The sequence below is a fragment of the Phalangium opilio genome, unplaced genomic scaffold, assembly GCF_054372755.1.
Source record: "Phalangium opilio isolate 3A_F unplaced genomic scaffold, DU_Popi_V2 ptg000087l_1, whole genome shotgun sequence".
NCBI classification, from domain to species: domain Eukaryota; kingdom Metazoa; phylum Arthropoda; class Arachnida; order Opiliones; family Phalangiidae; genus Phalangium; species Phalangium opilio.
This window is the reverse complement of record NW_028324192.1, coordinates 2,276,765-2,299,549: the sequence shown is the minus strand read 5'-3', so window position 1 is coordinate 2,299,549 and position 22,785 is coordinate 2,276,765. Positions and strand designations below refer to the sequence as shown.

The 22,785-nt window shown below is 40.3% G+C and overlaps 4 non-coding genes across 4 annotated transcripts; 3 read left to right on the top strand and 1 right to left on the bottom strand.

Annotated features, from left to right (window-relative positions):
- Positions 1–1,312: 1,312 nt before the first annotated feature.
- On the bottom strand, positions 1,313–1,385 carry TRNAS-GCU (transfer RNA serine (anticodon GCU)). Its single transcript has one exon. It is a non-coding gene; the product is annotated as a tRNA-Ser (tRNA).
- An 11,251-nt stretch (positions 1,386–12,636) lies between these two features.
- Positions 12,637–12,706, top strand: TRNAK-CUU (transfer RNA lysine (anticodon CUU)). Its single transcript has one exon. It is a non-coding gene; the product is annotated as a tRNA-Lys (tRNA).
- Positions 12,707–14,396: 1,690 nt separating this feature from the next.
- Positions 14,397–14,469, top strand: TRNAN-AUU (transfer RNA asparagine (anticodon AUU)). Its single transcript has one exon. It is a non-coding gene; the product is annotated as a tRNA-Asn (tRNA).
- Positions 14,470–22,698: 8,229 nt separating this feature from the next.
- Positions 22,699–22,771, top strand: TRNAN-GUU (transfer RNA asparagine (anticodon GUU)). Its single transcript has one exon. It is a non-coding gene; the product is annotated as a tRNA-Asn (tRNA).
- Positions 22,772–22,785: the final 14 nt, after the last annotated feature.

Here is a 22,785-nt window from a genome sequence, read left to right as displayed (position 1 = left end):
TGGGCTCGAACCTTCAACCTTTCGATTAACAGCTGAACGCGCTAATCATTGAGCCACGGAAGCCCAAAAATTAAATGGTCGTCAGGTATTGTGGAAAAACTTTGGCTTTCTACGTTACATTTGAGATCACACAACACCGCTCCCGGATGGGCTCGAACCACCAACCTATTGGTTAACAGCCGAACGCGCTAACCATTGAGCCACGGAAGCCCTAAAATTAAATGGTCGTCAGGTATTGTGGAAAAACTTTGGCTTTCTACGTCACATCTGAGACCTCACAACACCGCTCCCGGATGAGCTCGAACCACCAACCTATTGGTTAACAGCCGAACGCGCTAACCATTGAGCCACGGAAGCTCAGAAATTAAATGATTGTCACGTATTGTGGATAAGTTTTGACTTTTTACGCTACATATGAGACCCCACAACACCTCTCCCGGGTGGGCTCGAACCTTCAACCTTTCGATTAACAGCTGAACGCGCTAATCATTGCGCCACGGAAGCCCAAAAATTAAATGTTCGTCAGATATTGTGAAAAACTCTGACATTTTATGTTACATTTGAGACGTCACAACACCGCTCCCGGGAGAGCTCAAAACCACCAGTCTTTTGAATAGCAGCTGAACGCGCTAACCATTGCGCCACGGAAGCCCAAAAGTTAAATGCTCGTCAGGTATTATGTAAAAACCTTGACTTTTTACGTCACATCTGAGACCTCACAACACCGCTTCCGGATGGGGTCGAACCACCAACCTATTGGTTAACAGCCGAACGCGCTAACCATTGCGCCACGGAAGCCCAAAAATTAAATGGTCGTCATTTATTGTGCAAAAACTTTGGCTTTCTACGTTACATTTCAGATCCCACAACACCGCTCCCGGGTGGGCTCGAACCACCAACCTATTGGTTAACAGCCGAACGCGCTAACCATTGAGCCACGGAAGCTCAGAAATTAAATGGTTGTCATGTATTGTGGAAAACCTTGACTTTTTACGTCACATCTGAGACCTCACAACACCGCTCCCGGATGGGCTCGAACCACCAACCTATTGGTTAACAGCCGAACGCGCTAAACATTGCGCCACGGAAGCCCAAAAGTTAAATGCTCGTCAGGTATTGTGTAAAAACCTTGACTTTTTACGTCACATCTGAGACCTCACAACACCGCTCCCGGATGGGCTCGAACCACCAACCTATTGGTTAACAGCCGAACGCGCTAACCATTGCGCCACGGAAGCCCATAAGTTAAATGCTCGTCAGGTATTGTGTAAAAACCTTGATTTTTTACGTCAAATCTGAGACCTCACAACACCGCTCCCGGATGGGGTCGAACCACCAACCTATTGGTTAGCAGCCGAACGCGCTAACCATTGCGCCACGGAAGCCCAAAAATTAAATGGTCGTCATTTATTGTGCAAAATCTTTGGCTTTCTACGTTACATTTGAGATCACACAACACCGCTCCCGGATGGGCTCGAACCACCAACCTATTGGTTAACAGCCGAACGCGCTAACCATTGAGCCGCGGAAGCCCAAAAATTAAATGGTCGTCAGGTATTGTGGAAAAACTTTGGCTTTCTACGTCACATCTGAGACCTCACAACACCGCTCCCGGATGAGCTCGAACCACCAACCTATTGGTTAACAGCCGAACGCGCTAACCATTGAGCCACGGAAGCTCAGAAATTAAATGATTGTCACGTATTGTGGATAAGTTTTGACTTTTTACGCTACATATGAGACCCCACAACACCTCTCCCGGGTGGGCTCGAACCTTCAAATCACTTTCAATGAGTGTTTTATAGGGAATTAAGCTGAATTCGGTCAAACATTTCTCCAGAAAAAAATGCATTCAAAAGTGTACCGAAAAAATCGCATGTTTTTTTTCTTCAAGATACAAAATCCGTGACAACGATTTCTTATTTAAAATTGAATTTTAACAGTTTGTTGAATGAATATCGTTACATTTGCTTGAATTAACGCAAAAATTACAAAATTAATGGTTTCAGTGGTTATATTTGAAAACAGTGAACAAATACTCAAAATGTTTTTCTTAGGCCGAGTTACGTCGATTTTGAAAATGTTATTAAAAATCGAGGTACATTTTTATTTATTGTTCAATCGAGATGAAATCACTTTCAATGAGTGTTTTATAGCGAATTAAGCTGAATTCGGTCAAAAATTTCTCCAGAAAAAAATGCATTCAAAAAAGTACCGAAAAAATCGCATGTTTTTCTTCTTCAATATACAAAATCCGTGACAACGATTTCTTATTGAAAAATTGAATTTTAACAGTTTTTTGAATGAATATCGTTACATTTGCTTGAATTAAAGCAAAAAGTATAAAAATAATGGTTTCAGTGAATATATTTGTAAATAGTGAACAAATACTCAAAATGTTTTTCTTAGGCCGAGTTACGTCGATTTTGAAAATGTTATTAAAAATCGAGGTACATTTTTATTTATTGTTCAATCGAGATGAAATCACTTTTATTGAGTGTTTTATAGGGAATAAAGCTGAATTCGGTCAAAAATTTCTCCAGAAAAAAATGCATTCAAAAAAGTACCGAAAAAATCGCATGTTTTTTTTCTTCAAGATACAAAATCCGTGACAACGATTTCTTATTTAAAATTGAATTTTAACAGTTTGTTGAATGAATATCGTTACATTTGCTTGAATTAAAGCAAAAAGTATAAAAATAATGGTTTCAGTGGTTATTTTTGAAAATAGTGAAGAAATACTCAAAATATGCTTCTTTGGCCGTGAAACGTCGACTTTGAAAATGTTATTAAAAATCGAGGTACATTTTTATTTATTGTTCAATCGAGATGAAATCACTTTTAATGAGTGTTTTATAGGGAATTAAGCTGAATTCGGTCAAAAATTTCTCCAGAAATAAAATTCATTCAAAAAAGTACCGAAAAAATCGCAGGTTTTTCTTCTTCAAGACACAAAATCCGTGAATACGATTTCTTACTGAAAATTGAATTTTAACAGTTTTTTGAATGAATATCGTTACATTGCTTGAATTAAAGCAAAAAGTATCAAAATAATGGTTTCAGTGAACATATTTGAAAATAGTGAAGAAATACTCAAAGTATGCTTCTTTGGCCGTGAAACGTCGATTTTGAAAATGTTATTAAAAATCGAGGTAAATTTTTAATTATTGTTCAATCAAGATGAAATCACTTTCAAAGAGTGTTTTATAGGGAATTAAGCTGAATTCGGTCAAACATTTCTCCAAAAAAAAATGCATTCAAAAGTGTACCGAAAAAATCGCATGTTTTTTTTCTTCAAGATACCATATCCGTGACAACGATTTCTTATTGAAAAATTTAATTTTAACAGTTTTTTGATTGAATATCGTTACATTTGCTTGAATTAAAGCAAAAAGTATAAAAATAATGCTTTCAGTGAACATATTTGAAAATAGTGAAGAAATACTCAAAGTATGCTTCTTTGGCCGTGAAACGTCGATTTTGAAAATGTTATTAAAAATCGAGGTACATTTTTAATTATTGTTCAATCGAGATGAAATCACTTTCAATGAGTGTTTTATAGGGAATTAAGCTGAATTCGGTCAAAAATTTCTCCAGAAAAAAATTCATTCAAAAAAGTACCGAAAAAATCGCAGGTTTTTCTTCTTCAAGACACAAAATCCGTGATTACGATTTCTTATTGAAAATTGAATTTTAACAGTTTTTTGAATGAATATCGTTACACTGCTTGAATTAAAGCAAAAAGTATAAAAATAATGGTTTCAATGAATATATTTGAAAATAGTGAAGAAATACTCAAAGTATGCTTCTTTGGCCGTGAACGTCGATTTTGAAAATGTTATTAAAAATCGGGGTAAATTTTTAATTATTGTTCAATCGAGATGAAATCACTTTCAATGAGTGTTTTATAGGGAATTAAGCTGAATTCGGTCAAACATTTCTCCAAAAAAAAATGCATTCAAAAGTGTACCGAAAAAATCGCATGTTTTTTTCTTCAAGATACAATATCCGTGACAACGATTTCTTATTGAAAATTGAATTTTAACAGTTTTTTGAATGAATATCGTTACATTGCTTGAATTAAAGCAAAAAGTATCAAAATAATGGTTTCAGTGAACATATTTGAAAATAGTGAAGAAATACTCAAAGTATGCTTCTTTGGCCGTGAAACGTCGATTTTGAAAATGTTATTAAAAATCGAGGTAAATTTTTAATTATTGTTCAATCAAGATGAAATCACTTTCAAAGAGTGTTTTATAGGGAATTAAGCTGAATTCGGTCAAACATTTCTCCAAAAAAAAAATGCATTCAAAAGTGTACCGAAAAAATCGCATGTTTTTTTTCTTCAAGATACCATATCCGTGACAACGATTTCTTATTGAAAATTGAATTTTAACAGTTTTTTGAATGAATATCGTTACATTGCTTGAATTAAAGCAAAAAGTATCAAAATAATGGTTTCAGTGAACATATTTGAAAATAGTGAAGAAATACTCAAAGTATGCTTCTTTGGCCGTGAAACGTCGATTTTGAAAATGTTATTAAAAATCGAGGTAAATTTTTAATTATTGTTCAATCAAGATGAAATCACTTTCAAAGAGTGTTTTATAGGGAATTAAGCTGAATTCGGTCAAACATTTCTCCAAAAAAAAATGCATTCAAAAGTGTACCGAAAAAATCGCATGTTTTTTTTCTTCAAGATACCATATCCGTGACAACGATTTCTTATTGAAAAATTTAATTTTAACAGTTTTTTGATTGAATATCGTTACATTTGCTTGAATTAAAGCAAAAAGTATAAAAATAATGCTTTCAGTGAACATATTTGAAAATAGTGAAGAAATACTCAAAGTATGCTTCTTTGGCCGTGAAACGTCGATTTTGAAAATGTTATTAAAAATCGAGGTACATTTTTAATTATTGTTCAATCGAGATGAAATCACTTTCAATGAGTGTTTTATAGGGAATTAAGCTGAATTCGGTCAAAAATTTCTCCAGAAAAAAATTCATTCAAAAAAGTACCGAAAAAATCGCAGGTTTTTCTTCTTCAAGACACAAAATCCGTGATTACGATTTCTTATTGAAAATTGAATTTTAACAGTTTTTTGAATGAATATCGTTACACTGCTTGAATTAAAGCAAAAAGTATAAAAATAATGGTTTCAATGAATATATTTGAAAATAGTGAAGAAATACTCAAAGTATGCTTCTTTGGCCGTGAAACGTCGATTTTGAAAATGTTATTAAAAATCGGGGTAAATTTTTAATTATTGTTCAATCGATATGAAATCACTTTCAATGAGTGTTTTATAGGGAATTAAGCTGAATTCGGTCAAACATTTCTCCAAAAAAAAATGCATTCAAAAGTGTACCGAAAAAATCGCATGTTTTTTTTCTTCAAGATACAATATCCGTGACAACGAACACCGCTCCCGGGTGGGCTCGAACCACCAACCTATTGGTTAACAGCCGAACGCGCTAACCATTGCGCAAAGGAAGCCCAAAATTTAAATGCTCGTCAGGTATTGTGTAAAAACCTTGACTGTTTACGTCACATCTGAGACCTCACAACACCTCTCCCGGGTGGGCTCGAACCTTCAACCTTTCGATTAACAGCTGAACGCGCTAATCATTGCGCCACGGAAGCCCAAAAATTAAATGGTCGTCAGGTATTGTGGAAAAACTTTGGCTTTCTAAGTTACGTTTGAGATCCCACAACACCGCGCCCGGGAGGGCTCGAACCACCAACCTATTGGTTAACAGCCGAACGCCCTAACCATTGCGCCACGGAAGCCCAAAAATTAAATCGTCAGGTATTGTGGAAAAACTTTGGCTTTCTACGTTACATTTGAGATCCCACAACGCCGCTCCCGGGTGGGCTCGAACCACTAACCTAACAGCCGAACGCGCTAACCATTGAGCCACGGAGGCTCAGAAATTAAATGGTTGTCACGTATTGTGGAAAAACTTTGGCTTTCTACGTTCCCTATAAAACACTCTTTGAAAGTGATTTCATCTTGATTGAACAATAATTAAAAATTTACCTCGATTTTTAATAACATTTTCAAAATCGACGTTTCACGGCCAAAGAAGCTTACTTTGAGTATTTCTCCACTATTTTCAAATATGTTCACTGAAACCATTATTTTTATACTTTTTGCTTTAATTCAAGCAAATGTAACGATATTCATTCAAAAAACTGTTAAAATTCAATTTTTCAATAAGAAATCGTTGTCACGGATTTTTTATCTTGAAGAAGAAAAACATGCGATTTTTTTCGGTACTTTTTTGAATGCTTTTTTTCAGGAGAAATTTTTGACCGAATTCAGCTTAATTCCCTATAAAACACTCATTAAAAGTGATTTCATCTCGATTGAGCAATAAATGAAAATGTACCTCGATTTTTAATAACATTTTCAAAATCGACATAACTCGGCCTAAGAAAAATATTTTGAGTATTTGTTCACTGTTTTCAAATATAACCACTGAAACCATTATTTTTGTAATTTTTGCGTTAATTCAAGCAAATGTAACGATATTCATTCAACAAACTGTTAAAATTCAATTTTAAATAAGAAATCGTTGTCACGGATTTTGTATCTTGAAAAAAAAACATGCGATTTTTTCGGTACACTTTTAAATGCATTTTTTTTTGGAGAAATTTTTGACCGAATTCAGCTTAATTCCCTATAAAACACTCATTGAAAGTGATTTCATCTCGATTGAACAATAATTAAAAATTTACCTCGATTTTTAATAACATTTTCAAAATCGACGTTTCACGGCCAAAGAAGCATACTTTGAGTATTTCTTCACTATTTTCAAATATGTTCACTGAAAGCATTATTTTTATACTTTTTGCTTTAATTCAAGCAAATGTAACGATATTCAATCAAAAAACTGTTAAAATTAAATTTTTCAATAAGAAATCGTTGTCACGGATTTTGTATCTTGAAAAAAAAAACATGCGATTTTTTCGGTACACTTTTAAATGCATTTTTTTTTGGAGAAATTTTTGACCGAATTCAGCTTAATTCCCTATAAAACACTCATTGAAAGTGATTTCATCTCGATTGAACAATAATTAAAAATTTACCTCGATTTTTAATAACATTTTCAAAATCGACGTTTCACGGCCAAAGAAGCATACTTTGAGTATTTCTTCACTATTTTCAAATATGTTCACTGAAAGCATTATTTTTATACTTTTTGCTTTAATTCAAGCAAATGTAACGATATTCAATCAAAAAACTGTTAAAATTAAATTTTTCAATAAGAAATCGTTGTCACGGATTTTGTATCTTGAAGAAGAAAAACATGCGATTTTTTCGGTACTTTTTTGAATGCATTTTTTTCAGGAGAAATTTTTGACCGAATTCAGCTTAATTCCCTATAAAACACTCATTAAAAGTGATTTCATCTCGATTGAACAATAAATAAAAATGTACCTCGATTTTTAATAACATTTTCAAAATCGACGTTTTACGGCCAAAGAAGCATACTTTGAGTATTTCTTCACTATTTTCAAATATATTCATTGAAACCATTATTTTTATACTTTTTGCTTTAATTCAAGCAATGTAACGATATTCATTCAAAAAACTGTTAAAATTCAATTTTCAATAAGAAATCGTATTCACGGATTTTGTGTCTTGAAGAAGAAAAACCTGCGATTTTTTCGGTACTTTTTTGAATGAATTTTTTTCTGGAGAAATTTTTGACCGAATTCAGCTTAATTCCCTATAAAACACTCATTAAAAGTGATTTCATCTCGATTGAACAATAAATAAAAATGTACCTCGATTTTTAATAACATTTTCAAAATCGACGTAACTCGGCCTAAGAAAAACATTTTGAGTATTTGTTCACTGTTTTCAAATATAACCACTGAAACCATTATTTTTGTAATTTTTGCGTTAATTCAAGCAAATGTAACGATATTCATTCAACAAACTGTTAAAATTCAATTTTCAATAAGAAATCGTTGTCACGGATTTTGTATCTTGAAGAAAAAAAACATGCGATTTTTTCGGTACACTTTTGAATGCATTTTTTTCTGGAGAAATGTTTGACCGAATTCAGCTTAATTCCCTATAAAACACTCATTGAAAGTGATTTCATCTCGATTGAACAATAATTAAAAATTTACCTCGATTTTTAATAACATTTTCAAAATCGACGTTTCACGGCCAAAGAAGCTTACTTTGAGTATTTCTTCACTATTTTCAAATATGTTCACTGAAACCATTATTTTTATACTTTTTGCTTTAATTCAAGCAAATGTAACGATATTCAATCAAAAAACTGTTAAAATTAAATTTTTCAATAATAAATCGTTGTCACGGATTTTGTATCTTGAAGAAGAAAAACATGCGATTTTTTCGGTACTTTTTTGAATGCATTTTTTTCAGGAGAAATTTTGGACCGAATTCAGCTTAATTCCCCATAAAACACTCATTAAAAGTGATTTCATCTCGATTGAACAATAAATAAAAATGTACCTCGATTTTTAATAATATTTTCAAAATCGACGTTTCACGGCCAAAGAAGCATACTTTGAGTATTTCTTCACTATTTTCAAATATGTTCATTGAAAGCATTATTTTTATACTTTTTGCTTTAATTCAAGCAAATGTAACGATATTCAATCAAAAAACTGTTAAAATTAAATTTTTCAATAAGAAATCGTTGTCACGGATTTTGTATCTTGAAGAAGAAAAACATGCGATTTTTTCGGTACTTTTTTGAATGCATTTTTTTCAGGAGAAATTTTTGACCGAATTCAGCTTAATTCCCTATAAAACACTCATTAAAAGTGATTTCATCTCGATTGAACAATAAATAAAAATGCACCTCGTTTTTAATAACATTTTCAAAATCGACGTAACTCGGCCTAAGAAAAACATTTTGAGTATTTGTTCACTATTTTCAAATATAACCAATGAAACCATTATTTTTGTAATTTTTGCGTTAATTCAAGCAAATGTAACGATATTCATTCAACAAACTGTTAAAATTCAATTTTAAATAAGAAATCGTTGTCAAGATATTGTATCTTGAAGAAAAAAAACATGCGATTTTTTCGGTACACTTTTGAATGCATTTTTTTTGGAGAAATGTTTGACCGAATTCAGCTTAATTCCCCATAAAACACTCTTTGAAAGTGATTTCATCTCGATTGAACAATAATTAAAAATTTACCTCGATTTTTAATAACATTTTTAAAATCGACGTTTCACGGCCAAAGAAGCATACTTTGAGTATTTCTTCACTATTTTCAAATATGTTCACTGAAACCATTATTTTTATACTTTTTGCTTTAATTCAAGCAATGTAACGATATTCATTCAAAAAACTGTTAAAATTCAATTTTCAGTAAGAAATCGTATTTACGGATTTTGTGTCTTGAAGAAGAAAAACCTGCGATTTTTTCGGTACTTTTTTGAATGCTTTTTTTTCTGGAGAAATTTTTTTTCTGGAGATGAAATCACTTTTAATTCGTGTTTTATAGGGAATTAAGCTGAATTCGGTCAAAAATTTCTCCTGAAAAAAATGCCTTCAAAAAAGTACCGAAAAAATCGCAGGTTTTTCTTCTTCAAGACACAAAATCCGTGACAACGATTTCTTATTGAAAATTGAATTTTAAAAGTTTTTTGAATGAATATCGTTACATTGCTTGAATTAAAGCAAAAAGTATAAAAATAATGGTTTCAGTGGTTATATTTGAAAATAGTGAAGAAATACTCAAAATATGCTTCTTTGGCCGTGAAACGTCGATTTTGAAAATGTTATTAAAAATCGAGGTACATTTTTATTTATTGTCCTGACGAACATTTAATTTTTGGGCTTCCGTGGCTCAATGTTAGCGCGTTCGGCTGTTAATCAAAAGGTTGGTGGTTCGAGCCCATCCGAGAGCGGTGTTGTGAGGTCTCAGATGTAGCGTGAAAAGTCAAACTTTTTCCATAATACGTGATAACCATTTATTTTCTGAGCCTCCGTGGCTCAATGGTTAGCGCGTTCGGCTGTTAAGCAATAGGTTGGTGGTTCGAGCCCACCCGGGAGCGGTGTTTTGGGATCTCAAATGTAACGTAAATAGCCAAAGTTTTTCCACAATACCTGACGACCATTTCATTTTTGGGCTTCCTTGGCGCAATGGTTAGCGCGTTCGGCTGTTAACCGAAAGGATGGTGGTTCGAGCCCACCTGGGAGAGGTGTTGTAGGGTCTCAGATGTAACGTAAAAAGTCATAACTTATCCACAAAACCAAACAACCATTTAATTTCTGAGCTTCTGTGGCTCAATGGTTAGCGCGTTCGGCTGTTAACCAATTGGTTGGTTTTTCGAGCCTATCCGGGAGAAGTGTTGTGACGTCTCAGATGTAACGTAAAATGTCAGAGTTTTTCCACAATATCTGACGAACATTTAATTTTTGGGCTTGCGTGGCGCAATGGTTAGCGCGTTCAGCTGTTAATCGAAAGGTTGGTGGTTCGAGCCCACCCGGGAGAGGTGTTGTTGGGTCTCATATGTAGCGTTAAAAGTCAAAACTTTTCCACAATACGTGACAACCATTAAATTTCTGATCTTCCGTGGCTCAATGGTTAGCGCGTTCGGCTGTTAACCAATAGGTTGGTGGTTCGAGCCCACCCGGGAGCGGTGTTTTTGGATCTCAAATGTAACGTAAATAGCCAAAGTTTTTCCACAATACCTGACGACCATTTAATTTTTGGGCCTCAGTGGCGAATGGTTAGCGCGTTCGGCTGTTAACCGAAAGGTTGGTGGTTCGAGCCCATCCGGGAGCGGTGTTGTGAGGTCTCAGATGGTAAGTAAAAAGTCAAGGTTTTACCTCAATACCTGACGAAAATTTAATTTTTGGGCTACAGTGGCGCAATGGTCAGCGCGTTCAGCTGTTAACCGAAAGGTTGGTGGTTGAGCCCTCCCGGGAGCGGTGTTGTGACGTCTCAGATGTAACGTAAAATGTCAGAGTTTTTCCAAAACACCTGACGAACATTTAACTTTTGGGCTTCCGTGGCGCAATGGTTAGCGCGTTCAGTTGTTAATCGAAAGGTTGGTGGTTCGAGCCCACCCGGGAGAGGTGTTGTGGGGTCTCAAATGTAACGTAGAAAGCCAAAGTTTTTCCACAATACCTGACAACCGTTTAATTTCTGAGCTTCCGTGGCTCAGTGGTTAGCGCGTTCAGCTGTTAACCAATAGGTTGGTGGTTCGAGCCCACCCGGGAGCGGTGTTGTGTGATCTCAAATGTAACGTAGAAAGCCAAAGTTTTTCTACAATACCTGACGACCATTTAATTTTTGGGCTTCCGTGGCGCAATGGTTAGCGCGTTCGGCTGTTAACCGAAAGGTTGGTGGTTCGAGCCCATCCGGGAGCGGTGTTGTGAGGCCTCAGATGTGAAGTAAAAAGTCAAAGTTCTACCTCAATACCTGACGAAAATTTAATTTTTGGGCTTCAGTGGCGCGATGGTCAGCGCGTTCAGCTGTTAACCGAAAGGTGGGTGGTTCGAGCCCAAACGAGAGAGGTTTTGTGGGGTCTCAGATGTAGCGTGAAAAGTCGTAACTTTTCAACAATACCTGACAACCATTTAATTTCTGAGCTTCCGTGGCTCAATGGTTAGCGCGTTCGGCTGTTAACCAGTAGGTTGGTGGTTCTAGCCCATCCGGGAGCGGTTTTGTGATGTCTCAGATGTAACGTAAAATGTCAGAGTTTTTCCACAATACCTGACGAACATTTCATTTTTGGGCTTCCGTGGCGCAATGGTTAGCGCGTTCAGCTGTTAATCGAAAGGTTGGTGGTTCGAGCCCACCCGGGAGAGGTGTTGTGAGGTCTCAGATGTAGCGTGAAAAGTCAAAATTTTTCCATAATACGTGATAACCATTTATTTTCTGATCTTTCGTGGCTCAATGGTTAGCGCGTTCGGCTGTTAACCAATAGCTTGGTGGTTCGAGCCCACCCGGGAGCGGTGTTTTTGGATCTCAAATGTAACGTAAATAGCCAAAGTTTTTCCGCAATACCTGACGACCATTTTTTTTTGGGCGTCCGTGGCGCAATGGTTAGCGCGTTCGGCTGTTAACCGAAAGGTTGGTGGTTCGAGCCCATCCGGGAGCGGTGTTTTTGAATCTCAAATGTAACGTAAATAGCCAAAGTTTTTCCACAATACCTGACGAACATTTAATTTTTGGGCCTCAGTGGCGAATGGTTAGCGCGTTCGGCTGTTAACCGAAAGGTTGGTGGTTCGAGCCCATCCGGGAGCGGTGTTGTGAGGCCTCAGATGTGAAGTAAAAAGTCAAAGTTTTACCTCAATACCTGACGAAAGTTTAATTTTTCTGCTTCAGTGGCGCAATGGTTAGCGCGTTCGGCTATTAACCAATAGGTTGGTGGTTCGAGCCCATTCGGGAGAAGTGTTGTGACGTCTCAGATGTAACGTAAAATGTCGGAGTTTTTCCACAATACCTGACGAACATTTAATTTTTGGGCTTCAGTGGCGCAATGGTCAGCGCGTTCAGCTGTTAACCGAAAGGTTGGTGGTTCGAGCCCAAACGAGAGAGGTTTTGTGGGGTCTCAGATGTAGCGTGAAAAGTCGTAACTTTTCAACAATACCTGACAACCATTTAATTTTTGGGCGTCCGTGGCGCAATGGCTAGCGCGTTCGGCTCTTAATCGAAAGGTTGGTGGTTCGAGCCCACCCGGAAGAGGTGTTGTGGGGTCTCAGATGTAGCGTTAAAAGTCAAAACTTTTCCACAATACGTGACAACCATTTAATTTCTGATCTTCCGTGGCTCAATGGTTAGCGCGTTCGGCTGTTAACCAATAGGTTGGTGGTTCGAGCCCACCCGGGAGCGGTGTTTTTGGATCTCAAATGTAACGTAAATAGCCAAAGTTTTTCCACAATACCTGACGAACATTTAATTTTTGGGCCTCAGTGGCGAATGGTTAGCGCGTTCGGCTGTTAACCGAAAGGTTGGTGGTTCGAGCCCATCCGGGAGCGGTGTTGTGAGGTCTCAGATGTGAAGTAAAAAGTCAAGGTTTTACCTCAATACCTGACGAAAATTTAATTTTTGGGCTACAGTGGCGCAATGGTCAGCGCGTTCAGCTGTTAACCGAAAGGTTGGTGGTTCGAGCCCTCCCGGGAGCGGTGTTGTGACGTCTCAGATGTAACGTAAAATGTCAGAGTTTTTCCAAAACACCTGACGAACATTTAACTTTTGGGCTTCCGTGGCGCAATGGTTAGCGTGTTCAGCTGTTAATCGAAAGGTTGTTGGTTCGAGCCCGCCCGGAAGAGGTATTGTGTGGTCTCAGATGTAGCGTAAAAAGTCAAAACTTTTCCACAATACGTGACAACCATTTAATTTCTCAGCTTCCGTGGCTCAATGGTTAGCGCGTTCGGCTGTTAACCAATAGGTTGGTGGTTCGAGCCCACCCGGGAGCGGTGTTTTGGGATCTCAAATGTAACGTAAATAGCCAAAGTTTTTCCACAATACCTGACGACCATTTAATTTTTGGGCCTCAGTGGCGCAATGGTTAGCGCGTTCAGCTGTTAACCGAAAGGTTGGTGGTTCGAGTCCACCCGGGAGAGGTGTTGTGGGGTCTCAAATGTAACGTAGAAAGCCAAAGTCTTTCCACAATACCTGACAACCGTTTAATTTCTGAGCTTCCGTGGCTCAATGGTTAGCGCGTTCAGCTGTTAAGCAATAGGTTGGTGGTTCGAGCCCAAACGAGAGAGGATTTGTGGGGTCTCAGAAGTGGCGTGAAAAGTCGTAACTTTTCAACAATACCTGACAACCAAATAATTATTGGGCGTCCGTGGCGCAATGGTTAGCGCGTTCGGCTGTTAACCAATAGGTTGGTGGTTCGAGCCCATCCAGGAGCGGTGTTGTGAGGTCTTAGATGTGACGTAAAAAGTCAAGGTTTTTACACAATATCTGACGAGCATCTAATTTTTGGGCTTCCGTGGCGCAATGGTTAGCGCGTTCAGCTGTTAATCGAAAGGTTGGTGGTTCGAGCCCACCCGGGAGAGGTGTTGTGGGGTCTCAAATGTAACGTAGAAAGCCAAAGTTTTTCCACAATACCTGACAACCGTTTAATTTCTGAGCTTCCGTGGCTCAATGGTTAGCGCGTTCAGCTGTTAACCAACAGGTTGGTGGTTCGAGCCCACCCGGGAGCGGTGTTGTGTGATCTCAAATGTAACGTAGAAAGCCAAAGTTTTTCCACAATACCTGACGACCATTTAATTTTTGGGCTTCCGTGGCGCAATGGTTAGCACGTTCGGCTGTTAACCGAAAGGTTGGTGGTTCGAGCCCATCCGGGAGCGGTGTTGTGAGGCCTCAGATGTGAAGTAAAAAGTCAAAGTTTTACCTCAATACCTGACGAAAATTTAATTTTTGGGCTTCAGTGGCGCAATGGTTAGCGCGTTCGGCTATTAACCAAAAGGTTGGTGGTTCGAGCCCATCCGGGAGAAGTGTTGTGACGTCTCAGATGTAACGTAAAATGTCAGAGTTTTTCCACAATACCTGACGAACATTTAATTTTTGGGCTTCAGTGGCGCAATGGTCAGCGCGTTCAGCTGTTAACCGAAAGGTTGGTGGTTCGAGCCCAAACGAGAGAGGTTTTGTGGGGTCTCAGATGTAGCGTGAAAAGTCGTAACTTTTCAACAATACCTGACAACCATTTAATTTCTGAGCTTCCGTGGCTCAATGGTTAGCGCGTTCGGCTGTTAACCAATAGGTTGGTGGTTCTAGCCCATCCGGGAGCGGTGTTGTGATGTCTCAGATGTAACGTAAAATGTCAGAGTTTTTCCACAATACCTGACGAACATTTAATTTTTGGGCTTCCTTGGCGCAATGGTTAGCGCGTTCAGCTGTTAATCGAAAGGTTGGTGGTTCGAGACCACCCGGAAGAGGTGATGTGGGGTCTCAGATGTAGCGTGAAAAGTCGTAACTTTTCAACAATACCTGACAACCATTTATTTTCTGATCTTTCGTCGCTCAATGGTTAGCGCGTTCGGCTGTTAACCAATAGCTTGGTGGTTCGAGCCCACCCGGGAGCGGTGTTTTTGGATCTCAAATGTAACGTAAATAGCCAAAGTTTTTCCGCAATACCTGACGACCATTTTTTTTGGGCGTCCGTGGCGCAATGGTTAGCGCGTTCGGCTGTTAACCGAAAGGTTGGTGGTTCGAGCCCATCCGGGAGCGGTGTTGTGAGGTCTCAGATATGAAGTAAAAAGCCAAAGTTTTTCCACAATACCTGACAACCGTTTAATTTTTGGGCTTCCGTGGCTCAATGGTTAGCGCTTTCAGCTGTTAACCAATAGGTTGGTGGTTCGAGCCCACCCGGGAGCGGTGTTGTGTGATCTCAAGTGTAACGTAGAAAGCCAAAGTTTTTCCACAATACCTGACGACCATTTAATTTTTGGGCTTCCGTGGCGCAATGGTTAGCGCGTTCGGCTGTTAACCAATAGGTTGGTGGTTCGAGCCGATCCGGGAGCGGTGTTGTGAGGTCTCAGATGTGACGTAAAAAGTCAAGGTTTTTACACAATACCTGACGAGCATTTAATTTTTGGGCTTCCTAGGCACAATGGTTACCGCGTTCAGCTGTTAATCGAAAGGTTGGTGGTTCGAGCCCACCCGGGAGAGGTGTTGTGGGGTCTGAAATGTAACGTAGAAAGCCAAAGTTTTTCCACAATACCTGACAACAATTTAATTTCTGAGCTTCCGTGGCTCAATGGTTAGCGCGTTCGGCTGTTAACCAATAGGTTGGTGGTTCGAGCCCATCCGGGAGCGGTGTTGTGAGGTCTCAGATGTGACGTAAAAAGTCAAGGTTTTTACACAATACCTGACGAGCATTTAACTTTTGGGCTTCCGTGGCGCAATGGTTAGCGCGTTCGGCTGTTTTCCAATAGGTTGGTGGTTCGAGCCCATCCGGGAGCGGTGTTGTGAGGTCTCAGATGTGACGTAAAAAGTCAAGTTTTTTGCACAATACCTGACGAGCATTTAGCTTTTGGGCTTCCGTGTCGCAATGGTTAGCGCGTTCGGCTGTTAACCAATAGGTTGGTGGTTCGAGCCCACCCGGGAGCGGTGTTGTGTGATCTCAAATGTAACGTAGAAAGCCAAAGTTTTTCCACAATATCTGACAACCAATTAATTTCTGAGCTTCCGTGGCTCAATGGTTAGCGCGTTCGGCTGTTAACCAATAGGTTGGTGGTTCGAGCCCACCCGGGAGCGGTGTTGTGAGATCTCAAATGTAACGTAGAAAGCCAAAGTTTTTGCACAATAAATGACGACCATTTAATTTTTGGGCTTCCGTGGCGCAATGGTTAGCGCGTTCGGCTGTTAACCAATAGGTTGGTGGTTCGACCCCATCCGGGAGCGGTGTTTTGAGGTCTCAGATTTGACGTAAAAAGTCAAGGTTTTTACACAATACCTGACGAGCATTTAACTTTTGGGCTTCCGTGGCGCAATGGTTAGCGCGTTCGGCTGTTAACCAATAGGTTGGTGGTTCGAGCCCATCCGGGAGCGGTGTTGTGAGGTCTCAGATGTGAAGTAAAAAGACAAAGTTTTACCTCAATACCTGACGACCATTTAATATTTGGGCTTCCGTTGCGCAATGGTTAGCGCGTTCGGCTGTTAACCGAAAGGTTGGTGGTTCGAGCCCACCCGGGAGCGGTGTTGTGGGATCTCTAATGTAACGTAAAAAGCCAAAGTTTTTCCACAATACCTGACGACCATATTTTTTTTGGGCGTCCGTGGCGCAATGGTTAGCGCGTTCGGCTGTTAACCGAAAGGTTGGTGGTTCGAGCCCATCCGGGAGCGGTGTTGTGACGTCTCAGATGTTACGTAAAATGTCTGAGTTTTTCCACAATACCTGACGAACATTTAATTTTTGGGCTTCCGTGGCGCAATAATTAGCGCGTCCAGCTGTTAATCGAAAGGTTGGTGGTTCGAGCCCACCCGGGAGCGGTGTTGTGGGATCTCAAATGTAACGTAGAAAGCCAAAGTTTTTCCACAATACCTGACTACCATTTAATTTTTGGGCTTCCATGGCGGAATGGTTAGCGCGTTCGGCTGTTAACCGAAAGGATGGTGGTTCGAGCCCACCTGGGAGAGGTTTTGTAGGGTCTCAGATGTAACGTAAAAAGTCATAACTTATTGTTGTGTGTTTGTACGACTACACAGGAGTTGATACTTTAAAACTATGGTTTTATTTACAATGATTTATACATGATCGAGGTCCGAGATAGACTGAATTTTTAACACAGAGAGGGGGCCTTTTTATACACGAGAGATTAGATAAATAATAGACATTAAGCTAATATGGGGCTGTTCAAAAACTGGCCTACTAATAATACAAAGCATAATGTCACATCCCCTTTTTTTATACAAATAAGAATGCGTTTTATAAATTTAACTTAGTCGATGGCTTTGAGATTCTTCCGGATCGTGTTACTGTCCCTTTGTCGTCTTTTGGCAATTTGCTTCTTGTCTTTCTCTTATTCGTACTTTCCGGTGACCTCGTGGTATTGGACTCAGATGGATCAGCTCGCAAGTTCTCTCTGTCGGTATCTTGAATGTTTTCAGCATTGCATGGATGATTGTCGTGGGCTGGCTCAGAGACAGGTTCCTCTCGATCAATGATGTTTGGTGGATCTATGACGTCCTCTGGGCCAATACTTGATTCCGGAGTGAAAGACTTGATTCCGTGATTTTGATGACTGTCCGGTAGGGGAACTAGATGGAACCGGTTTCTTCGAATCCTTCCTTTAGACGTCTCGATTATATATGATCGGGGCTCCTCTGCTTTCTCGACAACGGTTCCTTCTTTGCGTAAATCGGTTATCCATACCCTTTTCCCAAGATCTAATTTGTGTAGCTCTCTGACTCTATGGCGTTGGTCGTAATTTCGTTTCTGAGTTTTTTTCTGCGTTAGTGATGTTTCTTTGATACGTTCTGCTGATAAGATCGTCGGGACAAGCATGTTTGACGGTAATGGGAGCGTTGTTCGGAGATGGCATTTTTGCTGGACTGATACCATTGGACGTCGGTGTAGATCGGTACGCCAAGAGTGCCAAAGGGATGTTGTCAGATTTCTTTAAAATGGATTTCGCTGTCTTTACTGCTGCTTCTGCGAACCCATTACTTTGAGGATATCTTGGGCTGCTCGTGATAGATCGAAATCCATATTTCTTGGAGAATGCGATGAATTCCAAGGTTCTTGTCGCTGATAAATTAGTGCCATTATCGCTGCGGACCACCTCTGGAATTCCGTGTCGTGCAAATATATCTTCGATGATCTCGATGACAGTTTTTGTAGTTTGATCTTTCATTCGAGCCAATTCCAGATATTTTGAGTAGTAGTCCATCATGACCAGGTACCATTTTCCCCCATGATGTAGCATATCTATGGCAACTGCTTGCCATGGTCGTTCGGGTAAGCTTGTTGGCTTTAAGGGCTCATGAAATCTTCGATTTCCCGTGAAATTCCAGGCCACCAGACGGATTGTTTGGCTCTTTCTCGACATTTGACGATTCCCATGTGACCTTGATGAATTCGATCCATTATTTCTGGACGCATGGAACTTGGAATGAGCAGTCTGCTGCCTTTCATGATGATTCCGTCTTGGATGGTGATTTCATGCCTGTAGCTGAAGTAGTCATTACAACTACTGTGTACGCGTTTTTTCTCCGGCCATCCATGTTCGAGGTAACGTTGTAATGTTCTGCATGTAGCATCTTCCTGTTGTTTATGAAGAATTTCCGCAAGCTTTGGATCTGTAGTGGGTAGGTTCATCATTACTAACTGTACGTGAGCAGAAATTTCTTGTTGTAGCTCGTTGTCGTCAACGTCTATCAACGGAGCTCTAGACAATGTATCAGCGGCAACTAAGGATTTTCCAGGCACGTAGGAGACCTTGTACGAGTATCGCATCATGCGTAGACGTAGCCTTTGCAGTCTCGGAGATAAATCGTCCAGTTGTTTCGAATGCAATATGGAAACAAGGGGCTGATGATCAGTTTCTAGCTTTATTGTTATACCCGTTATGAAATCCTCAAATCGCTGGCATGCCCACGTTAATGCATACGCCTCCTTCTCGATCTGCGCATAGCGTTGTTCTGTCGAGGATAATGTCTTCGAGGCATAGGCAATGACTTTGTAAGTTCCATTGGCTTGTTCTTGTCGAAGTATTGCTCCAATCCCATAGCTTGACGCATCGGCGGATACTACTGTTGGCTTCCTCGGATCGAAGATACCCAAAACAGGCTTGCTTGTGAGCGTCGTCTTGAGGTATTTGAAGGCCATTTCTTGACTTGGGCCCCAAATCCAGCTGTTCTTGGTGCTCAATAGACTACTTAGTGGTTTAAGCTGCTCGGCCATTCGGGGAATGAACTTTCCAAGATAATTTACCATTCCTAATAGACGACGTAGCTCTGCGACATCAGATGGTGATTTCATCTCGACTATGGCTCGAACCTTCTCCTCGTCTGGACTGATCCCGGCACTGTCTATTACGTGCCCCAAAAACTTGGTCCTTTTGACTCCAAAGAGGCATTTCCTTTCATTGAGCGTGACTCCTTGGTCTTTCAATCTTTCGAGAACTTCCTTTAGGTTTTCATCAAGTTCGGCCATGTCCTTGCCCCATACTAGAATGTCGTCCTGATGACAAACTGTGTTCTTGACGCCTTCAATATACGAAGACATTTGGCTTTGGTAGTGCTCGGATGCAGATGTTAAACCAAAGGGCAGGCAATTGCAGAAATATCTTCCAAATGGCGTCATGAAAGTCGTTAGTAATATGGAGTCCGGATGTAGCGGTATCTGCCAATAACCGGAATTACAATCAAGTTTTGAGAAGATCTTGGCTCCAGCCAGTCGTCCAAGCGTATGGTCTACAGCCGGTATCTGGTACCGTTCACGTTGTACGTAGTTATTCAGTTGCGTATAATCCACGCATATCCTTAATTCGCCAGAATCCTTTCTCACGACCACCATGGGAGCGCACCAGTCTGTGGGGTCCTCGACTCTCCGGATTACTCCCAAGTCCACCATTCGTTTCAATTCAGCTTCGACTTGTGACATCAAAGGAATCGCAACTCGACGTGGAGTCGTCACTGCATACGGTACTGCGTTCGGTTTCAGCTTCAGTTTGTAGCTTCGTTTGACTCGTCCTAAGCCGGTAAATAGTTGAGGATAATGGTCCTTTGGTCTTATACTCGTCTCCGTGAGTTGCAGCTCATCGATTCTTTGAACTATTTTCAGGTCTTCACTTGCTCTGAGGCTTAGAAGTGGAACTTGCAATTGGTCGATGACATAGACCTTGTCATGGATGGTGGTATCTCTACTTGACAGGTAGGCTTCAATGAAACCTTTGCAGTTAATCAAGGTCTTCCCTGGTCCAAACAGACGTCGGTCAGATTTATTCAGTGCTAAGTCTTGAAATTTCGCCTTGTACAGCGAGTCTGGTAATACGCAAACGTCCGCGCCGGTATCTATCTTGAATTGAACTTGCTTTGCATTAATCCTAATGTTTACCATCCAACGATCTTGTATCTCGTCGCTGCTGACTTTTCCCAAGAACGTATCCATTGGCGTTGAGTCATCATCATCCACAGAGATCATTTGCGATGTGACCTCACGATTGTAGTTGGTGGTTGACCTTTGACACACACGCTCGTAGCGGCCAATCTTCTTACACTTCCTGCAAACTGCTCTATATGCTGGGCATCGCTCTCGATTGTGTTTCTCGAACATTCCGCATTTCTTGCAGGTATCTGAAGTAACCTTTTGATCGCGTTGAATTGGTCTTGAAGGATGAGTTGCTCTTGGTCGCCTGTTCTCCTTCGTCTGAGAGGTGTTTCGAGAGCCAAGCTTTTCGACAACAGCCGGAGTTCCGTTTTTATAACTTCCTGCGTTTAATTCTTGTTGTTGTCGGCGAACTTCTTCGGCATGGCGGGCGGTTGAGATCGCTTTCTCCAGTGTAAGGTTTCCGTCTAGTTGCATTTTTTCCGACAGGGCTTTGTCTCGCACCCCGACTACTATTCGGTCTCTCAGCAATTCGTCTTGGAGAGTTCCGTAGGCACATTTCTCAATCTGGGCTCGACACGCGGTGATAAACTCTTCTACCGGTTCGCCATCTTGCTGAACTCGTGAGTTGAAGGTTGCTCGCTCGTAGATAACGTTCCTCCGGAGAATGAAATGTCCTTCGAATTTATTCATAACGACATTGAAGTCAGACTTCTCTGCATCGGTGGCAAACGTAAATGACAAGAATACGTCATCAGCTTTGTCGCCCATCATGTATATTAACGCGTTGACTTGTTCCTCTCCTGTCTTGGAACTAAGACCGGACGCGGATCTGAATCTCTCGAACCTACTCCTCCATCGGGGCCACTCATTGGAATTCGAAAAGTTGAATTGGCAAGGCGGTTGCACTTGAAAGGCTGCGGCGTTCTGCATTTTCCGTGTCGAGGTAGACCGCAAATCTAGTCGATTACTGATTAACGAATTAAAGCTAACCGTGATATCGCGCGACTAAATACCACATTAACGAACTTCTGACACCATGTTGTGTGTTTGTACGACTACACAGGAGTTGATACTTTAAAACTATGGTTTTATTTACAATGATTTATACATGATCGAGGTCCGAGATAGACTGAATTTTTAACACAGAGAGGGGGCCTTTTTATACACGAAAGATTAGATAAATAATAGACATTAAGCTAATATGGGGCTGTTCATAAACTGGCCTACTAATAATACAAAGCATAATGTCACACTTATCCACAAAACCTAACAACCATTTAATTTCTGAGCTTTTGTGGCTCAATGGTTAGCGCGTTCAGCTGTTAAACAATTGGTTGGTGGTTCGAGCCTATCCGGGAGAAGTGTTGTGACGTCTCAGATGTAACGTAAAATGTCAGAGTTTTTCCACAATACCTGACGTACATTTAATTTTTGGGCTTGCGTGGCGCAATGGTTAGCGCGTTCAGCTGTTAATCGAAAGGTTGGTGGTTCGAGCCCACCCGGGAGAGGTGTTGTTGGGTCTCATATGTAGCGTAAAAAGTCAAAACTTTTCCACAATACGTGACAACCATTTATTTTCTGAGCTTTCGTGGCTCAATGGTTAGCGCGTTCAGCTGTTAACCGAAAGGTTGGTGGCTCGAGCCCAAACGAGAGAGGTTTTGTGGGGTCTCAGATGTAGCGTGAAAAGTCGTAACTTTTCAACAATACCTGACAACCATTTAATTTCTGAGCTTCCGTGGCTAAATGGTTAGCGCGTTCGGCTGTTAACCAATAGGTTGGTGGTTCTAGCCCATCCGGGAGCGGTGTTGTGATGTCTCAGATGTAACGTAAAATGTCAGAGTTTTTCCACAATACCTGACGAACATTTATTTTTTGGGCTTCCGTGGCGCAATGGTTAGCGCGTTCAGCTGTTAATCGAAAGGTTGGTGGTTCGAGCCCACCCGGGAGAGGTGTTGTGAGGTCTCAGATGTAGCGTGAAAAGTCAAACTTTTTCCATAATACGTGATAACCATTTATTTTCTGATCTTTCGTGGCTCAATGGTTAGCGCGTTCGGCTGTTAACCAATAGCTTGGTGGTTCGAGCCCACCCGGGAGCGGTGTTTTTGGATCTCAAATGTAACGTAAATAGCCAAAGTTTTTCCACAATACCTGACGACCATTTAATTTTTGGGCTTCCGTGGCGCAATGGTTAGCGCGTTCGGCTGTTAACCGAAAGGTTGGTGGTTCGAGCCCACCCGGGAGCGGTGTTGTGGGATCT